This window comes from Myxine glutinosa, chromosome 1, assembly GCF_964187855.1.
Source record: "Myxine glutinosa chromosome 1, kmMyxGlut1.1, whole genome shotgun sequence".
In the NCBI taxonomy this organism is placed as follows: Eukaryota; Metazoa; Chordata; class Myxini; order Myxiniformes; family Myxinidae; genus Myxine; species Myxine glutinosa.
The window spans coordinates 389,519,065-389,540,762 of NC_136261.1; positions in this window are offsets into that span (position 1 = coordinate 389,519,065).

Consider the following 21,698-nt stretch of genomic DNA (forward strand, 5'->3'; position numbering starts at 1 on the left):
GGTCAAGGCCGATCGCCACCAAAAACTAATCAGCTGAGCGCCGGACCATATACTAGATTCCCATGAAGTTTGGAGACGATCCGATCAAAGTTACTCAAAAAATAACGATTTCAACATTTGACCTTGGGGTCAATAATTTTCGACCTCCAGCGCTAACCATGAAGGTCAAGGCCGATCGCCACCAAAAACTAATCAGCTGAGCGCCGGACCATATACTAGATTCCCATGAAGTTTGGAGACGATCCGATCAAAGTTACTCAAAAAATAAGGGTTTCGTCGACCTCCATGATTGACCACACAGTGACCTTGACCTTTGACCTTGACCTTCAAAATTTTGTGTGCTGAAGGGTATCTCTATAGGACTCTGATATGCGAAGTTACAGGAGTTTCCAATAATAACTGTGGTCTACAGAGTGATCTGAAGGTCAAGGTCAAAGGTCAAGGTCGACCTCCAGCGCTAACCATGAAGGTCAAGGCCGATCGCCACAAAAAACTAATCAGCTGAGCGCCGGACCATATACTAGATTCCCATGAAGTTTGGAGACGATCCGATCAAAGTTACTCAAAAAATAACGATTTCAACATTTGACCTTGGGGTCAATAATTTTCGACCTCCAGCGCTAACCATGAAGGTCAAGGCCGATCGCCACCAAAAACTAATCAGCTGAGCGCCGGACCATATACTAGATTCCCATGAAGTTTGGAGACGATCCGATCAAAGTTACTCAAAAAATAAGGGTTTCGTCGACCTCCATGATTGACCACAAAGTGACCTTGACCTTTGACCTTGACCTTCAAAATTTTGGGTGCTGAAGGGTATCTCTATAGGACTCTGATATGCGAAGTTACAGGAGTTTCCAATAATAACTGTGGTCTACAGAGTGATCTAAACGTGGAAAAAAAATGATTAACCACAAACAAAAAAACAAAAAAAAAAACAAACAAAAAAACAAACATACAAGCTGACTAATACATCTAGCAAAAACTTCGTTTTGGCAAGATAAAAACAAACAAACAAACATACAAGCTGACTGATACATCTTGCAAAAACTTCGTTTTGGCAAGATAATAAATGATAGCATAGCGATGGTTAGCATGACAAAGAAGGAAGGGAATGAGATAAGGATAGAAAGCCGAGGAATACAAACCGATTTGGTAGTGGGAAGTTGGGGTGGTATTACCTGTCATAATATTAATCTCACATATATTTCTGATACATAAATGGCAGGAAGAAGACTACAAGAGAATTATAATTTTTGTATTCAAGGATACCTACAAGAAAAGGGTGCTCGGTATTACATACCTTATGATTTGGAGCATATAAATGGGAATTTTGTCATAAAAAACTGGCCTTATACTGATATTGTTAAACCCACAAATAGAGACTTGTTTAAAGTATTAAATAAAAATGAACTTCTCAAAGTTATGAAATATAAAACTCTTTTAGAAATAGTCAACAAATCTTATTGGTATCCTATTTAGTCTAGTAGGAAGACTAGGTCCCCCTGCACCCCCCGGAGATATACTTCTAATCAGTGTTTCTAGATTGGAAAAAATGTGTAGAAAATGACTAGCTATGGCCCCAAGCTGAAAAAATGTCCCACATACCATTTTTATGCAAATTACTGCTGCAAATTTTATGCAAAATTATGCAAATTTTATGCAAATTTTTGATGAGGAGTAGAGTTGAGGGGTCTTTGAGGGCTTCATCGAGGTGCTCTCGGTTGCAAGACTGGGTCATTCTGAGAAGCACAGCAGGGTCAGAGATCATGATGTTCTCCTCCTCAGTGAATCTCTCCATCAACAGCCTCTCCATTGCCTCACACACTGTTTTGAGGCAAAAGAGGGACTTTGCGTAGGCCTTTCCACTGAGAACACCTTTGAGAGATCCACTTGTTACTAGTTGTGCCTCAAAGAGAATCTCTGCATATCCAGAACCACGCATCTTGTGTCCAGTGAGCATCCCGATGTAGTTCATGGATGTGTGGAAGGGTCCAATCGTTACTACATGACTAGCAAATTCATTTGGCCAGCGCCAGATGATGGGAAGGGCTTTCATGCAGACACCCAGATCAAATGTATTCAGGACCCATCTCTGACCCACCTCAGCAGTTGCTGCCTCGGAACGCTTCAGTAGCTCACGAACAACTGCGTTGTCTGTGATCGGTCTGTGCCTGGTGCCTGCATGGCATGGCAATGGCCTGCAGCCTGTGCCTGGGCTAGGGGGTTTCACCTCTGCAACTGGTTCTCCCCCACCCAGCAAATCAACAGTCGACTACTGCACGCCTATCCACCAACCGATCACAGACAACGCAGTTGTTCGTGAGCTACTGAAGCGTTCCGAGGCAGCAACTGCTGAGGTGGGTCAGAGATGGGTCCTGAATACATTTGATCTGGGTGTCTGCATGAAAGCCCTTCCCATCATCTGGCGCTGGCCAAATGAATTTGCTAGTCATGTAGTAACGATTGGACCCTTCCACACATCCATGAACTACATCGGGATGCTCACTGGACACAAGATGCGTGGTTCTGGATATGCAGAGATTCTCTTTGAGGCACAACTAGTAACAAGTGGATCTCTCAAAGGTGTTCTCAGTGGAAAGGCCTACGCAAAGTCCCTCTTTTGCCTCAAAACAGTGTGTGAGGCAATGGAGAGGCTGTTGATGGAGAGATTCACTGAGGAGGAGAACATCATGATCTCTGACCCTGCTGTGCTTCTCAGAATGACCCAGTCTTGCAACCGAGAGCACCTCGATGAAGCCCTCAAAGACCCCTCAACTCTACTCCTCATCAAAAATTTGCATAAAATTTGCATAATTTTGCATAAAATTTGCAGCAGTAATTTGCATAAAAATGGTATGTGGGACATTCTTTCAGCTTGGGGCCATAGCTAGTCATTTTCTACACATTTTTTCCAATCTAGAAACACTGATTAGAAGTATATCTCCGGGGGGTGCAGGGGGACCTAGTCTTCCTACTAGACTAATTATGAGAAAAATAATTATTGATACAAGAATATCTCAAAATCCAGATGAGTATATTATGTATAATATTCTTTGGGGTTCAAACTCAAGGGTAGTAAGGGATGAGGAAGGAGTTGAAGAAGAGAAGGAGGAAAGAGAGAAAAAGGAGAAGGAGGAAAGGGAGAAAAAGGAGCAGGAGGAAAGGGAGAAAAAGGAGGAGGAAAGGGCGAAAAAGGAGGAGGAAAGGGAGAAAAAGAAAAAGGAGGAAAGGGAGAAAAAGGAGATGGAGGAAAGGGAGAAAAAGGAGAAGGAGGAAAGGGAGAAAAAGGAGAAGGAGGAAAGGGAGAAAAAGGAGAAGGAGGAAAGGGAGAAAAAGGAGAAGGAGGAAAGGGAGAAAAAGGAGAGGGAGGAAAGGGAGAAAAGAGAGAAGGAGGAGAGGGAGGAAAGGGAGAAGGAGGAAAGGGAGAAAAGGGAGAAAAAGGAGAAGGAGGAGAGGGAGAAAAAGGAGAAGGAGGAGAGGGAGGAAAGGGAGCAAAGAGAGAGGGAGGAAAAATATAAAAAGATGGAAATCAGTGAGATTCGTAAAAGATTGAGTGTATTACAGCAAATAAATCAATCTCAACGCACCGAAGAGGAAAATAAAGAATTAACGACTCTTACTAAGATAATGATTTTAAAAATGGTTGACATGAGTTCAGCAAGGAGATTTACATGAAGAAGACAAAGATTATGTGGTTGATGATGCTATTGACTTTAGTTGGTTTTTATTTGTAAATAAATGGAGGAGAGAGTGAAGGCATTCCTAAGGATTCTTTATGTTTTAATAATTAAGATAGAAATGTATATGTTGAAAACCAAAAAGGTTTTGGCACTATGTAGAACTTTTTCTCATAAATAAATATGAGTTATTGTCTCAAATGTAAAAAGAAAACTAAATCTAAAAATATCTCTTATGTTAAAGCTAAAAATAATAGAGTTTATCAAAAAGGAATATGTCAAGTGTGTGGCTCTAAAAAGTGTCAATTCATCTCTCCTAAAAGTGGAGGAGACATACAAAAGTTTTTGTCAGGTAGCAAATTTACAACAACTGGAATTCCAGGGGAATTACACCTTCCAGGGTATTCTTTCTGTGGCCCAGGAACAAACTTGGATAAAAGATTAGATGAGACTGACAATCCTAAACCTTGGTCTAAACCTACAAATAGGGTTGACGAAGTGTGTATGAAGCATGATATTGCTTATGGGAATACCACTACATTGGATGAAAAACATAAAGCCGACAGAGAAATGTTGTATAATTTGTCTTTGATACAAAATCCAACGTCGAGAGAGAAAGTTGATAGGTTTATTGTGAGAAATTTGATAAATGCTAAATTGAAACTTGGTCTTGGTTATTCCTCAAAAAACTATTAGGCTCTAATGATGTCATCAAGACTGAGGAGCTTTTGGTTGAAGAATTACACAAACCTATAATCACCAAGTTTAAAAGAAGGAAGGTTTATTCCAAAGACACTGACCACATATGGTCTGCTGATTTAATCAAACTAAATAATGATAAGGGATACAGGTATGCTTTAACCGTTATTGATTTGAGAAGTAGATTTGCTTGGGTTGTTCCCTTAAAAAATAAAAAGGGTGATACTTTAATGTTAGCCTTCCAACAAATATTTAATAAAAGTCACAGAAAACCAAAGAAGTTATGGACTGACGAGGGAACAGAGTTCTATAACAAAATATTTATGAAATTTCTAAAGGGGGAGGGTATTAAATTATACAGCACCTTTAATGAAGGAAAAGCAGTTGTTATTGAGCGTTTTAATCGTACTTTGAAAGAGAGACTATATAAAAAATTCACACAACTCGGTTCTCAAAAATGGGTGTATTTAATTCAGGATATTGTAGATAATTACAATAATACAGTTCATTCATCAACAAAATCAAAACCATCGGAAACATTTACAAAATTAGAATATGAAAAGGAGATTAATTTGAGAAAGCCCAAGTTTAAAGTTGGTGATATTGTAAGAATATAAAATGGAAAAGTCATTTTGAGAAAGGTTATACACAAAAATGGACTCGTGAATTATTTAAAATCATTGCTGTAATGGATACAGTCCCTTGGACCTACAAATTATATGATTTAAATGGAGAAGAAATCTTGGGTTCATTTTACTCGCAAGAATTACAAAAAACACAAGTAAGCAGCTAATACCCTTGAAAATAATAAATAAATAAATAAAATGTAATGGGGATACGTTTTTAAATCTGTGAACCCCAAACACAGAATCCCACAACTTTTTAGTTGGGGCTTAACTTTTGTGTGTGTATAATAGGGATACGTTTTTAAATCTGTGAACCCCAAACACAGAATCCCACAACTTTTTAGTTGGGGCTTAACTTTTGTGTGTGTATAATGGGGATACGTTTTTAAATCTGTGAACCCCAAACACAGAATCCCACAACTTTTCAGTTGGGGCTTAACTTTTGTGTGTGTATAATGGGGATACGTTCTTGAGATATGTGAACCCCAAACACAGAATCCCTCAACTTTTCAGTTGGGGCTTAACTTTTGTGTGTGTATGTGTGAGTGAGTCATAATAATATACAAACCCTAACCCAACCCCATCCCTAACCCAACCCCATCCCTAACCCAACCCATCCCTAACCCAACCCCATCCCTAACCCAACCCCATCCCTAACCCAACCCCATCCCTAACCCAACCCCATCCCTAACCCAACCCCATCCCTAACCAAACCCTAACCCAACCCCATCCCTAACCCAACCCATCCCTAACCCTCACATTCAAAATCCCAACCCTAACCCAATCCCATCCCTACCCCAACCCCAACCCTAAACCTCACATTCAAAATCCCAACCCTAACCCAAACCCATCCCTAACCCAACCCCATCCCTAACCCTCACATTCAAAATCCCACCCAAACCCTAACATAATCTTTTTTTTCTTCTTTTTTTTAAATACGTATTTCATTTTTTTTTTCCTCTTCTTTCAATTCTGTCTTTCAAGGCTTTCAAGTTTGAAGAAGTAGAAATGGGAAGAAAGAATTTTCCAGCATTTTCTTCCTCGAACTTTCTTGATATTGCTTAAATCAAGCGTCATTAAACAAAGAACATTGTTCATTGCTTTAGAATCCAAAGAGTCTCCAAGATGGACCCCACAGGCAGAGTCTCCAAAATACAACCAACTTTCCAAGTTCCCAAGGTATAACCACATTCCTGTTGAGCCTCCAAGATAGGTATCACATTCCAAGTCATCAAAACAAAACCCCCATTCCGAGTCTCCAAAAATATAACCATCTTTCCAAGTCTCCAAGGTAGAACCACAATTTTCAGAAATATTGGGGGTTTCCGTGATAAGTCTAACATAGTATAACTGCGGACCATCAGGGAAAACTTCCCTTTCCCAATTTTTTAGGGTTTCTATGATGTGTCTCACATAGTATAACGGCGGATCATCAGGGAGAACTCTCCTTGCCCAATTTTTTAGGGTTTCTATGATGTGTCTCACATAGTATAACTGCGGACGATCAGGGAGAATTCCCGTTTCACAATTTTTTAGGGTTTCTATGATGTGTCTCACATAGTATAACTGCGGACCATCAGGGAGAACTCCCCTTTCCCAATTTTCAGAAATTTGTGGGTCTCCAATGTATGACTTGTATTCTGGCTCATCAAGGTAGAACTTGTTCAGTGGGTTTTGTTTTGATAACTCACAACAGGTATCATCATGGTAAAACTCTTTTTCAGGATTTTGTGGATCTCCAAGGTATAACTCTTTGGCTGGGTCATCAAGGTAGAACTCGTTCTGGGGGTCTTGGTTGTTCAAAATGTCTTCAAACAAAAAAATTACTTCATCCCAAGTTGTGTTAAAAGCAGAATTTTCATTTCGTATCTCAGATACAATTTCCTGTGAAAGAAAATAACAATGTATTAATTTAATACAATATTTTTATTTGTATAAATCTAGCTCTATGAATATTAAAATAAACTTTGTTAACACTTACACGAGTCTCATCTAAAAAAAAAAATTAAAATAAATAATTAAATAAACAATTAATTAATTAAATAAATAAATAAATAAATAAATAAACAAACTTACCTCCATTGATAAGAGGTTCGAGTCCAGTTCATCAATCTGAAGGTTGAGTTCTACACAGGTAGTAGGACTCCAAGGAATAGCAAAGTTATCCCATTCCATTTCGGCATAGTAGTCCATTCTCAAGTGAAGCAGAAAGCGTGTTTGAAAAAGCCTGTGTGGTTGGTGCCTTTTATAAGAAGGGCTGGGTGTGTCATTTCCTGTGGAAATTCCCTGGGCAAGTCTTAACTGGAAATGATGTGATGGAAATTCCCTGAAAATGATGTAATGTCTTAACTGAAAATGATACAATGGCAGAGTTTATAAAGTGGGTGGGGTTAACAAAAAGCGGGCGGGGCTTAGTAAAAAATGGGCGGAGCTTACCAAAAGAGGGCGGAGCTTACCAAAAAGTGGGCGGAGCTTACCAAAAAGTGAGCGGCACTGGAGGCGCTCAGACAATAACATTGAGGGAGGTTTATCATTTTATCTCAGCTCAGTTAAAATATCTTGAAAAAGAACCAAACTCAAACCTCTTCTTTAATAAATATATTAGATGGTGAAGGGAGTGGCAAGAGAATTAAATTATTTCCCACACATAAACAAATATTTGTAGGATCGATGTTTGAGTGGTCTACTCAGGATCATTGATAGTAAGAGTACCATAAGACCAAGGGGGAATCATTGTTTGAGTGTCAAAAGGCTAAAAGGTTCGTAAAGAGGTGAGAAGAAAATTAACATGTAAGTGAATGGGTCAATGTTTGAGTGGGTCAAAGATAATCTGCCAGATGATATGTAGAAGAAGGATTATAGGTCTATAAGGGAAAACAAATATTTGTAGTGTTTGAGTGGTCTAATGAACAACATTAAGGATAGGTACTATAGACAAAAGGTTCATAAAGATTAGGGTGTGAGAAATAGAGGTGTTAATGGGCAATGAGGTTAAGAGGAAAATTAACATGTAAGTCAATGGGAAAATGAGAGTGTCCCAGAAACAACATATATACACTACTCATGTTCTATTTTCACGTTGACACATGTTCTAATTTCACGTTGACACATGCTCTATTTTCACGTTGACACATGTTCTATTTTCACGTTGACACATGCTCTATTTTCACGTTGACACATGTTCTATTTTCACGTTGACACATGTTCTATTTTCACGTTGACACATGTTCTATTTGCACGTTGACACATGTTCTATTTTCACATTGACACATGTTCTATTTTCACGTTGACACATGCTCTATTTTCACGTTGACACATGTTCTATTTTCACGTTGATACATGTTCTATTTTCACGTTGACACATGTTCTATTTTCACGTTGACACACACAGGGGCAGAATTATCCCTGTGTCCACTTGCTTTCGTTTGCACACATATTTTCACATGTTTTTGGAAATGCTGCTTTTGGAATGTCAATTTTGGAAATCTAGCACGTATTGCTCTTGGTAATTTTGGACTTAAAGGAGAGGATGTCACGTATGAAAGTGCAAACTTTCCCCGTTTTATCCCGACATCGTGACCGAGGGTTTATTTCCGTTTCCGGAAGTTATGGCCCAGCTCGGATGGCGTTGGGGTGAATCGGGCCTGTATCTGCAGAGTCAATAAATGTGCAACAATCGATCGTAGTCTGTGGAGATACTTTACACGTTCCTTACCAACGGTTTTGTTGAACTTCTTGCTTGTGTGCTTGAACCACTTGGTGATCACTCGACAATAAACTTTTTGTTTTTCACGAGCCTCGTCTATGTAAACAAAAACAAACAAAACAAAATTGAAAGTGTAACAGCGGCATATGCGAGATTGTTTGATACTTTAGTTGAAGAGGAAAGTATGACCTGTGTTACGTGCTCCTCCCCAAACCCCGGTCACGGTGTACCTCCGAGCCCCGAGAGGAGTTACGGCAGAAAGATGTGTTATTCTGTATGTCTTAGATCAATGGTGAAACCACACCAATTGTTACCAACGACAAATATTGTATTAATATCACACTAGAATAACAGTACAAAAACAATAGTAATCAATTGTACAACAAATATATCCTTCCTATGATGGTACCATCAGTTTAGTACAATTTAACTCACTGTGCTCCAAGTGAGCGCAAAGAACATCCCCAATGTCTCTGTCCCCGTCTTCAAGCCAAAGTTAATCAACTCCAGTGATCGACAGAGCGATGTCGAATCGAGACCAGAATCCCATTCGGATGACAGTCACACTGTCAAAGATGGGTGAAGGTGCCCTCAAGGCGACTGGGAACTCACACCTTCGGGTATGGACGTTTAATGGCTCCCAATTGGCGAGCCGCAAAATCCCATTCAAAATCCATGTAACACGCACACCAGATTAACGTCTGAATGCGGTGAAAATTGTTGAAGCGAGGTGAAAAACCTTGAGCGATGCGCAAATCCTGCGCGAGGTAAAATGGCCAACAGCCCGTACTCGAGACATAACAGCCCTCCAACGATTCTCTTCGGAATCAACCGCAAAACCTGTCATGCAGGTTTATCTGTCACAGCGATACCAACTCTGTCGCAGGAATCCCTTTCCCAGGAAACCCAAAGTTCATTCGTGACCCTCGTTCGCCAACATTTGCTCAAAACCTCGAAGCAGCTCGGCTTCTTGTCCGACTTCACTAGCTCCGCCCCTCTTTTTTTCTCCTCCTCTTCTTCCTCATCTGGTTCCCAATCCGGTTTCCTGTTTCTTTTAAAACGTTAACTTTTTTAGCTTCTGAAAACAGTTATATCTATTCCACCCAAACGATAACAATAATAGTACATGGAACCAAAAATGTTTACAGTGGACGAGAACCACAACAACGGAAGTGACGAATCCGTAACACCTGGGTGAAGATACCACTTAGCAAATAATTTAAGTATTCAATTTTTTTGAAGTACTCCAAGTCTCCAAGCTGTCGGTCACCATGAAAACGAAGAGATTGCATTGAGACCCTGGTATATTCTATATGTTGGTGAGTTAGTCAACACTATCAAAGTGACCTCAGCACCATCCCGACACACATCACTGTGTGTGTTGCATAATGTGGTATTTTACAGCAGCCGGAGTGAAAATCCTCCCACTAACTTCCTTGAGAGAGGACACAGTGAGTTGGTACTCATTTTGCCAACCTCGTAAGGATGACAGGTGAGTCAACCCACCTGGTGTTCATTCAACAGCTGATCAGGATTCAAACTCAGGACCCTAGTATCCCAAGATCTCCACCAAAAGCGTTAAACCAACACCAGTTTTACTAACACCCAGGGTCTTTTGGGTTTTTGGGTATTCAGAGTCTTTTTGAGCCTCAGGGCCTTGAAGGGTGTTTTGGGTCTTCAGGGTGTTTTGGGTCTTCGGGGTGTTTTGGGTCTTCGGGGTGTTTTGGGTCTTCGGGGTGTTTTGGGTCTTCGGGGTGTTTTGGGTCTTTGGGGCCTTTTGGGTTTTTGGGTATTCATGGTCTTTTTGAGCCTCCGGGCCTTGAAGGGTATTTTGGGTCTTTGGGGTGTTTTGGATCTTTGGGGTCTTTGGGGGTCTTCAGTGTATGTTGGGTCTTTGGGGGTCTTCATGGTATTTTGGGTCTTCAGGGGTCTTGGTGGTCTGAAGGGTCTTGCGGAAATGAAAGGGTCGTCAAAGGTCTGTGGGGTCTCAGCAGTCTTAACGCAATTAAGAGGGTTAATTAAGAGGGTGGTAATTTTATGTGAGGAAGAAGAAGACGTTTATGTCGCATATAAACATACATACATAGCGAACCATATACGTTTGTTCTATTACAATAAGATTTCTCCTGGTCCAGTATTTCATTTTCCTTATTGAAACCAGTGGATCCCACTGGTCCAATTTCCTATGGGATTTGGCCTTTTGGTTTTCAATATCATTTTCGACCTGCAGTGGGGCTGCTTAACTGATGAATTGTGCCTTTTCCCTTAAAAGCATGAAACTTGGCACATGGCTAGAATACCCTAAAAGAAAGATTTTTAGTCCAGGGGGCATCTCCAATTTCACCCCATATGGCGGCCATCTTGAAATTCAAGATGGCCGTCATACAAGACCTGTTTTGATGAATATCTCCATAATTAGAACAGATATCAAAATGGTTGAAGTGCCTATACCTACATTTTTAGGGTCTAGGAATCCAATGGCAACATAAAATATTCAATAGTATATGGCAGCCATCTTGAAATCCAAGATGGCCGCCATAACAGACCTGTTTTGATGAATATCTCCATAATTAGAACAGCTATCTAAATGGTTGCAGTGCCTACACCTACATTTTTAGGGTCTAGGAATCCAATGGTAACATAAAATATTAAGCAGTCAGATGAAAATATTAATTTTGCATAGTATCATGCATACTGGGAATGCATATAAATACTCTTAACAGGTTGGCATTCTTCAGTGATTAAAAGTGTCTATGGCATCGCAGACTGTAACTGTGCCATCTTGTGGTTTTCTAGTCTTTGCTGCATTCTCCATCACATGCGCAGAGAGAAGTACAGGGAAGTGCAGCTTTCTTACACCGTCAACGACCAGTACATCCTTTTTTGCACCCACACTTAACAAGTTCATTGCAGATCTTTGCAGCCTCCGGAAGTGTTGTCCATATTGGTTTGAACTGGCCAGCAGACGTTTTTTGCCAACCCCATTCAGTGGGGCTTGGTAGATCAGGCTTAGCATGCAATGCTTGTCCCCAGCATAGTGCGCCTTGGTATACTGCCCGCTTTACGTGCTGCACAAGGGCATCATGTGTTGGTGGAATTGATTCCACAGGTCTGCCCTTCTTTGCAAACAGTTTCTTTCGTACAATGTTAATGTCAGTAGCAGTACTTGTGCGATCATACAACAGAATAACAAATCTCTCAATGACGTTCATGCAGGTTTCAGTTATCTCTGTGCTCTGGTGGCAAATTTCTGCTAGTACCTCTGTGAGCTCAGGGAATGATTCCCACACATTCCATGCAGTTACCTTTCCATGCCCATTAAACGCTGAAGAAGTGTCACACCCTGTTAGTGCATGAAACATGGGGAGGGCTTTAGATTTCTCAGGGCCAAGAGCTGTGGCTATATCATGTGCAGAGATAAATCGCATGTTCTTGCCTGTCCCAAATTGTAACCATATCATCACTGAAAGCTTCTGGGATGCTGTAACTGCAAGCACGACAACATCTGTGTCCACAGTTTGTATGAGGACCTTACTATGCCCTTGCCCTCTCTGTGTTGCATCAGCAGCATGTATGAACATCCGACCATCTGCCTCTTCCTGAGTGCATGGGGAGAGTGATTCTAGATCAATGCGTGGTGGAGCAGTAAGAACCTCTGTATCAAGTGTGACAACTAGCTCCTTGCGCTGGTCTTCAAATGATTTAATTGTTTCATTGGAAAGGAAGCTGAAGAGTTCACGCTTGTTTTCATCAACTCGAAGAAAGTTCTGCCACTGTCCAGGAATTGCAACTGAGGTATCTACTCGTCGGCGAACCCCCTTGCCACGCTTTTCACGGGTCATGCTCTTAAGGCTGTCGGGTAGGTAACGGTCCCACACCAGATCAAGTCGGGTTGCAGATTTGTACTGTGAGAAAACAAATGGGATGAAGACCTTTTCGGCATATTCGCCAAATGTTTTGACTGTGCCAACATCGGGCTTTAGCTTTTGAACAATTACTGCCCCGTCAAGTATGACACATGTCACCTCTGGCATCTGTGTGCTTGATGGTGAAAGTTCCTCTAAGCAGTCCAAAAGGTCGCTCTTTGTACCAGGTCGAAGCTTCCCATCCTTGGACAGAGATGGAGGGAAAGATTGATTTTCATGACGGAAAAATTCATCCAGGTTTCCCTCGCGGGTTTGACAGGCAATATAGAGGCGAGAAAACAGTTGAACATCACTCTTCAATGAGGCTACCTTGTGTTTATCTGTCAGCTGGTCTGTTACTGATGAGCTGCCAAACAGAGGTAACTTTTTGCGTGGGACGACATCATTCAAAGGCTTTGAGCGTTCAATCAGCCTCTCTTGCACAAATGACTCCAGAGCCTCCTTTCCCACTTTCTGCACGTCTTTCACACTTTGTACAACTGATGCACTTGCTATATCCTTTGTGTCAAGGACCAAAAGGTCAGTGGTTTCTTCAAGAAATGGATTACCTAGCTCCTCGATAACTGATACAAGTGATCTGACATGTTTGTCAAAGGTCATCTGGGTGCTTTTATTCTGATCATGATGCAGTGATGGCGCTTTGCTTTCATGTTACTCCTGTGCAGTCTCAAGCACATCAATCACCCTTGAGACCTCTGTACCTGCAACCATCCATCTTTGCAGAGCATGGGCATTGTCCAGCAGACCCACAGCTCCTCCATCTCCCTTGATACGTGCATTGTTCTGTTCATGTGCATGATCTGTAGCAATTGAAGAAAATTTGCGTTGGGTCTTTTGTACCGTGAACATGCCAGCTCGGAAATTATCCAGAACTTTAGGGTGTGTCTTGGGCAAGTCCATCATATCACGCAAATGGACTGTGACCCATCTTGCATAGTGCGTATGGTCAAGAGCAAAGAACCACGGAAGAAGCTCCCATAAAGCATCTAAGTACATTTCAAAGTCAGCCTCCCTCAATGAGCGCACAAAGGTCAGGATGCTGTTCTCCAATGCCATCGTGAGACTCCAGTATTGTAACTGTGGGTGTTCCAATATGTTGCCATTGGATTTTATGTTGCCATTGGATTCCTAGACCCTAAAAAGTAGGTATAGGCACTTCAACCATTTTGATATCTGTTCTAATTATGGAGATGTTCATCAAAATAGGTCTTGTATGACGGCCATCTTGGATTTCAAGATGGCCGCCATATGGGGTGAAATTGGGGATGCCCCCTGGACTAAAAATCTTTCTTTTCGGGTATTCTAGCCATGTGCCAAGTTTCATGCTTTTAAGGGAAAAGGCACAATCGATCCGAATTTTTTAGCTAAGCCGCCCAGCTACTGGGAAGGTCACATGACAATATAACTTTGAACTCTTGAACCCAAAAACTAATCACTTTGTCTTTGCATAAAAGTGAATACATAATCACATGATGAATACTTTCACAAAACTTGTTCAAAATCCTTTCAGCGGTTTACAAGTTACCTCAGAAACGAAAATACGCACCGTTGCACACACACCCACACATGCACACAAACACACACAGATACACACACACAAACACACACAGATACACACACACAAACACACACACACACACACACACACAAATAATTGTACAGTATTGGTTGTTCCTAAACTTAAATAATTTAAAGGATTGTTGTAAATGATGTTAATTTCACAACATCCCATATTCAACTTTATTTAAATTGTAAACCTCAGACATAGTTCCCCTACCTAAAGCAAGAACCTTAACCTGTAAGCAACTGACTAGTTTCCCGACTGCATGGATCATCACCTGGGCACAGTTCTTCCTCGGGGTTTCAATCCTTTCAGCCCAGGACCTCTCCAAACGGCGGATCCACAACCTCGATCATGGATCCACATCAATAGATGGTACATCAGTAGATCCACAACCTCAGTTGCGTCCAGGCAGTCAGTCAACCCATCAATGCAACATCACTTATTCCAACTTTACCACCAATAGGATTATTTTTGACCTGGGAAGGTCACATGACAATATAACTTTGAACTCTTGAACCCAAAAACGAATCACTTCGTCTTTGCATCAAAGTGAATACATAATCACATTATGAATACTTTTACAAAACTTGTTCAAAATCCTTTCAGCGGTTCACAAGTTATCTCGGAAACGATTGACTTTGGATTATTGTCTTCGTGGTGTTTTTGATATAAAACATTAGTAAAACATTAGTAAAAAGTACTTACTGAAAATAGTAAAAAAAAAAAAGTACTAATAGTAAAACATTATATTGATAAGTACTTACTTTTTCCACATGCGAAATTTGCATTTATGTTTATTTAAATTATACAATGGACTACAAAATGTAAATGTTTCATGATATTTGTTATATTATATCACCTTTATCTATCAATATTGTTGAAATGAAGATCAAATAGCTGTATGTTGAAATATGTTGAAAAAGTCAAAACTTTACATGGGGTGTACTTACTTTTTCACGTGACTGTATGTTTCACTTATTTGACCATTTTGTGATTTTCACCAAGTCTTCAGAGAAGGAAGAGGATGTTGCCTGCTGATCTGAGAGTTGAGATATGCAGCGACCAAGGGTGGAGACGTCAGCAAAAATATCATTAATGAAGATCAGAAAAAGAAAGGGTGCAGAACATTGCCTTGAGGAACTCCATCCTGGACAGGAAGGGGAGAAGAGAGAATTCCATGAAGAGCCACACGTTGACTACGACACGAGAGGAAGTCCGCGACCAATCCTTGGAGATTTCCATGGATACCATAAAAGGCGAGTTTGGTGAGCAGAGCGGGGTGCCAGACCAATTGAAGGCAAGAGATATTTCAAGGGAGACAGCTCTGATTTCCTGTTTGGCATTGAGGACCTCCATCCATTGCTGAGACAGCAGAAGCAGCATGCCCAGAGTGGAGTGGCCTGGTTTGAATCCAAATTGATAATTAATCAGAGATCAAGCCATTGGAGAAGAGGAAAGATTTATTATCAGAAGTAATGATGGATTCCATGACCTTGCTGATGATTGGGAGCATGCTGATAGATCCTTTTAACTATGTACCTGTTTTTGCATCTTTTTGTGTCAAGCAGTAATGTTGTCTGATTTCCAAGCTGATGGCAGATGATCTTGAGGAAGTGTTCTAGGCCCAGTCTTATTCCTAATCTTCACCAATGATCTCAGACTCTCTCGAAAATCCGATTTGATGGCCAATCCACCCTCTGCCATGATTTCTCTCATCCTTCAGACAGGCAGGCTGCAGCAATTTCCCTCTCTTCAGACCTTTACAAAATCACCAGTTGGTGAAGCACTTGGAATATATATTGAAGGAGCTGCGCTCCAACGCGAGTCGAAAGAATTGACGCGACCAAAGACGGAATTCGTCCGAGTTGCTTTATTGAAACAAAACAGCTCAGGTATTCTGACAAGCCCGTTTATCGGGCAGCAATATATATACACATTTATGTCGGGAAGTTTGCCCGGCAAAAGCTATACCGGGCATGCCCGGGTGTCAAGGGCGAGCCTTGGAAAGGCGAGTCTGGACCTGCCCGGGCGTGTTTGGCTGCGGCCTGGCAAGTCGAGGCTGGGCGTGCCCGGGCGCTCTGGACGAGCACTGGAAAAGCGAGAGCGGGCATGCCCGGACGCTCTGGGCGAGCCCTGGAAAGGCGATAGCGGGCATGCCCGGACGCTCTGGGCGAGCCCTGGAAAGGCGATAGCGGGCATGCCCAGACGCTCTGGGCGAGCCCTGAAAAGGCGATAGCGGGCATGCCCGGACGCTCTGGGCGAGCCCTGGAAAGGCGAGAGCGGGCATGCCCGGGAAAGACGAGACCGGGCGTGCCCGGGAGGTTCGGGCATGCCCGGGAACAGTGAGTCCGGGCATGCCCGGGAGAGGCGCGTCTGGCCGTGTTCTGGCCGGTGCAAGGCGATTGTGTGCATCCAGCGGTAACCGCTACACACGCCCCTCCAGAATCGACCTGCACCGGCAGGGTCAATTTAAGGGGGGTCCGGATGACCCCGCCGAAGCGACCCCTGGAGGGTCGTGGGGAGGGGCCCGACGTGGTGGTGGGTGGTCGAGTGGGGGGAACTGTGGATGGGGGGCGGCCTCGCCGTGGAGGAAGGGCCAACCGTGGTGGTCGGTCGACGTCCATGTGTGCCGGTTTGAGGCGGTCCACAGAAATCCTGTCCGGCCGGCCGCCGAAGTCGACGATGAAAGACTTGTCGCCCCGTCACAGGACCCGGAAGGGCCCGTCGTACGGCGACCGGAGTGGCCCCTGGTGCACGTCATGACGCACAAAGACGTACTCTGCTGTGCGAAGCGCCGGGGGGACGTAGGACTGGGGGCCACCGTGGCGGGACGTCGGCACGGGGGCAAATCGTCGGGCGGCCTCCTGGAGGTCCGAGCGCTGGCGAGCGGCGGACCAGGGACTGGTAGCGTCGGGCACGAATTCGCCCGGGAGGCGGAGCGGCTGGCCGTAGACGAGCTCGGCGGCGGACGCCTGGAGGTCTTCCTTGGGGGCCGTGCGAAGGCCCAAAAGGACCCACGGCAGCCGGTCGGCCCAACCGTCGTCCTGAAGGCCGGCCATGAGTGCGGCCTTCATGGAGCGGTGAAACCGCTCGCACAACCCGTTGGCTTGGGGGTGGTAGGCCGTGGTGTGGTGCAGCGTGACCACCAACGAACGGGCGACCGCGCCCCAAAGCTCAGACGTGAACTGTGGGCCGCGGTCGGACGAGATGTCCACTGGTGCGCTGAAGCACGCGACCCAGGTGGCGATGAACGCCTGCGCCACGTCGGTGGTGGTGGTGGAGGTGAGGGGCACGGCCTCCGGCCACCTGGTGGTCCTGTCCACCATGGTGAGCAGGTGGGTGAACCCCCGCGAGGGGGGCAGGGGACCCACCAGGTCCACGTGGACGTGGTCGAAACGCCGTTCAGGCACGGCGAAAGGTGCCAGCGGGGCCTGGGTGTGGCGGTGGACCTTGACCCGCTGGCAGGCCGTGCAGGCGTTGGCACAGTCACGGATGTTTCGTCGAAGGCCGTGCCAGACGAAACGCGCCGACACCAGCTTCTGAGAAGCTTTCCGGCCCGGGTGAGAAAGGCCGTGGATGGAGGCGAAGATGCGGCGCTGCCAGGAAACGGGCACGATGGGGCGAGACTGGCCCTGGGAGACGTCGCAGAGCAGGACGGTGCCCGTGAAGGGAATGTCGGCCAGGCGGAGGCCCGTGTCCGCCGCACGGAGTGCCTGCACCGAGGCGTCGGTGGTCTGGTCGGCCGCCATGAGCGCGAAGTCCACGCCGAGGTGGACCGCGTTCGCGCTGGCCCGAGAAAGACAGTCGGCCACGGCGTTGTCTTTGCCGGCGACGTGCCGGATGTCCGTGGTGAACTCCGACACGGCGGAGAGGTGGCGCTGCTGGCGGGCCGACCACGGCTCCGTGACCTTAGCCATTGCGTAGACCAACGGCTTGTGGTCGACGAAAGCCGTGAACGGGCGGCCCTCCAGGAGGTGTCGGAAATGGCGAACGGCCAGGAATAGCTCGAGCAGCTCGCGGTCGAACGTGCTGTAGTTTAACTCGTTCGGCCGGAGTTGCCGGCTGAAAAAAGCGAGTGGCTGCCAAACCCCGTCCACCCATTGCTCATGGACGGCGCCCACCGCGTAGTTGGAGGCGTTCGTCGTGAGGGCGATGGGCGCGTTGAGCACTGGGTGAGCCAGCAGCGTTGCGTCGGCGAGGGCCCGTTTGGCGCTGGCGAAGGCCGCGTCCATGGCCGCGGACCAAACAATGTCATGCTTGGCCGGCTTGCCCCGGAGGGCCTCGTAAAGGGGCCGCATGAGCTGAGCAGCGCGGGGCATGAATCGGTGATAAAAATTCACCATGCCGAGGAACTCTTGGAGGGCCTTGATGGAACGGGGACGCGGGAACGTGGTGATGGCCTCGACCTTGGTCGGCAGCGGCACGGCCCTGGTCTTGGTGATGCGGTGGCCCAAAAAGTCAATGGTCGTCGCGCCGAAGTGGCATTTGACCGGGTTGACAATTAAGCCGTGCTCGCTGAGGCGACCGAACAGTGTTCGGAGGTGGAGGAGGTGCTCGGCGCGGGACGTGCTGGCGACGAGGATATCGTCCAGATAGACGAAAAGAAACGGCAGGTCGCGCAGCACGCCATCCATCAAGCGCTGGAACGCCTGGGCCGCGTTCTTGAGGCCAAACGGCATCCGCAAAAATTCGAACAGGCCGAACGGCGTGATGACGGCCATCTTCGGGACGTCGGCCGCCCGGACAGGTACCTGGTGGTAGCCCCGTATCAGGTCAATTTTCGAAAAGATGACCCGTCCCGCCAAACGGGCGGAAAAGTCCTGAATATGCGGGATCGGGTACCTGTCGGGGGTGGTAGCGTCGTTGAGACAGCGGTAGTCGCCACACGGGTGCCATCCACCCCCCGGCTTTGGCACGATGTGCAGTGGCGAGGCCCACGCGCTATCGGAGCGCCGCACGATGCCGAGGTGCTCCAACGCGTCAAATTCGGCCTTCGCCACGGCGAGCTTGGCCGGGTCGAGGCGGCGGGCCCTGGCGTAGACCGGCGGGCCCGTAGTGGGTATGTGGTGCTCGATCCCGTGCCGCACCGCGACGGCTGAAAACGTCGGCCGCGTGAGGGCCGAGAATTCCGCGAGCAGGCGAGCGAACTCGTTCGCTGCCGGGAGGGTGCACGCCAGTTCGGTCGGCGTGGAGCTGCTCATCGTGCACGCCAGGGAGCTGAAGGTCTCGGCGTTGACAAGGCGACGACGTTTGACGTCGACCAGCAGCCCGTGCGCGCAGAGGAAGTCGGCGCCTAGCAAAGCCATGGGGACGCAGGCGGTCACAAAAGTCCATTGAAAATGCTGGCTGCCGAAGCAAAGGGTGACGACGCGTGGGCCAAAAGTGCGTATGGCCGAGCCATTAGCAGCGACCAAAGAGGGGCCGCAAACAGCGTCCCGCCTGTCCTGCTCGGAGGCGGGTATGACGCTCAGTTGGGTGCCGGTGTCACACAGGAAACGCCGCCCATACGCTTTGTCCCGAATAAACAGCAAGTTGCCCGAGTGGCCGGCGCTCATGGCTGGGAATGAACGCCGGCCCGGCCGTTTCCCGACCTGCCGAAAGTGCACGGGGGCCGGCACGTCCGAGCCTTGTGTCCGAAACCTGGCGTGGTAATAACACCACGCCCGGTCAGGTGGAGGCCCCGGCCGTCATGTCGGAAGCGGGCGGTGCGGTGTGGCGGCCGCCAGTTGCACCGGCAGTTCGGCCTCCAACCGCGCAGGGCGCTCGGGTGTCATGGGCGTCGCCTCGGACGGCGGCGGGCTCCAGGTAACCGCGCCGATGTGCTGGCCCGCCGAGGAGATCTTATCGGCTTCCCTGGTGAGGGCGCGGGAATCCGTGATCAACGTGCCAGCCAGGGCGAGGCGTACCGGGTGAGGCAGCTGGCGAAGGAACAGCTCACGGAACAGAAAATCCGGAGAGTGCTCACCGAGCAACGAGAGCATATAGTCCATGCGCTCGGACGGGCGCGTGTCGCTGAGCTTGGGCAGAGCGAGCAGGCGCCGTGCGCGTGCTGCCGGTGAGAGGGCGATAGCGTCGAGGAGGAGTGTCTTCAGCGCGTCGTATTTGTCAGCAGCCGGCGGGTGCTCGAGGAGGCTCAAGGCGTGGGCCGCGGTGGCGGAACCGAGCGCCGCCACAACATGGTGGAAGCGGGTGTCGTCCGCGGTGATGCCTCGCAGGGCGAACTGAGAGTCCGCCTGAGCGAACCAAACAGCCGCGTGAGCCTCCCAGAAGGTAGGCAGTTTAAGAGTCACTGCCGTGTCCATGTTCGGTAGGTCACCAGTGAAGGAACTGCGCTCCAACGCGAGTCGAAATAATTGACGCGACCAAAGACGGAATTCGTCCGAGTTGCTTTCTTGAAACAAAACAGCTCAGGTATTCTGACAAGCCCGTTTATCGGGCAGCAATATATATACACATTTATGTCGGGAAGTTTGCCCGGCAAAAGCTATACCGGGCATGCCCGGGTGTCAAGGGCGAGCCTTGGAAAGGCGAGTCTGGACCTGCCCGGGCGTTTTTGGCTGCGGCCTGGCAAGTCGAGGCTGGGCGTGCCCGGGCACTCTGGACGAGCACTGGAAAAGCGAGAGCGGGCATGCCCGGACGCTCTGGGCGAGCCCTGGAAAGGCGATAGCGGGCATGCCCGGACGCTCTGGGCGAGCCCTGCAAAGGCGATAGCGGGCATGCCCGGACGCTCTGGGCGAGCCCTGAAAAGGCGATAGCGGGCATGCCCGGACGCTCTGGGCGAGCCCTGGAAAGGCGAGAGCGGGCATGCCCGGGAAAGACGAGACCGGGCGTGCCCGGGAGGTTCAGGCGTGCCCGGGAACAGTGAGTCCGGGCATGCCCGGGAGAGGCGCGTCTGGCCGTGTTCTGGCCGGTGCAAGGCGATTGTGTGCATCCAGCGGTAACCGCTACAATATTTTAATTCTGGCAAATCTCTCTTTCTCTCTCTGAAAGTAAAAGGACCATCTGGCAAACTTCCCAGCCCTTATCTCCTTTCTCAACATTCACTAGCGCACCTGCCTCATACCTTGCTCTGCGTACGCTGTGGAAACCAAGGCCTTTAAGATTATTGGAATTGCTCTTTATGAAGCTGAGTCTTTGGGCCTTTCACCTTCACATTGCAGACAGATCGATGGTCTCTGTCTTCTTCTGCCTCCTTTCTTGTCTTGCAGCACATGCAGCAGCCTCTGACCTATCCATGCTTTGCCCACCAGCCTTCGTCCCCTCCCTCTTCCCCTTTCCAAACATCTGCAGGGCACACACAGTCCACGATCAACCCTTTTCTGGTAAAAGTCCCAAAATCCAGAATCACTGCTCACCTCCACTAATTCGTTCCTTCTTTTTCCACACATGTGAAATCAACTTTCTCCTTCTCTTAAATCTCATTCCTCACTGCAGGTCGTCAGGACACCTGTTCACCACCATCTCAGATCATCCTCATTCCAAAACCATGACTTTTTC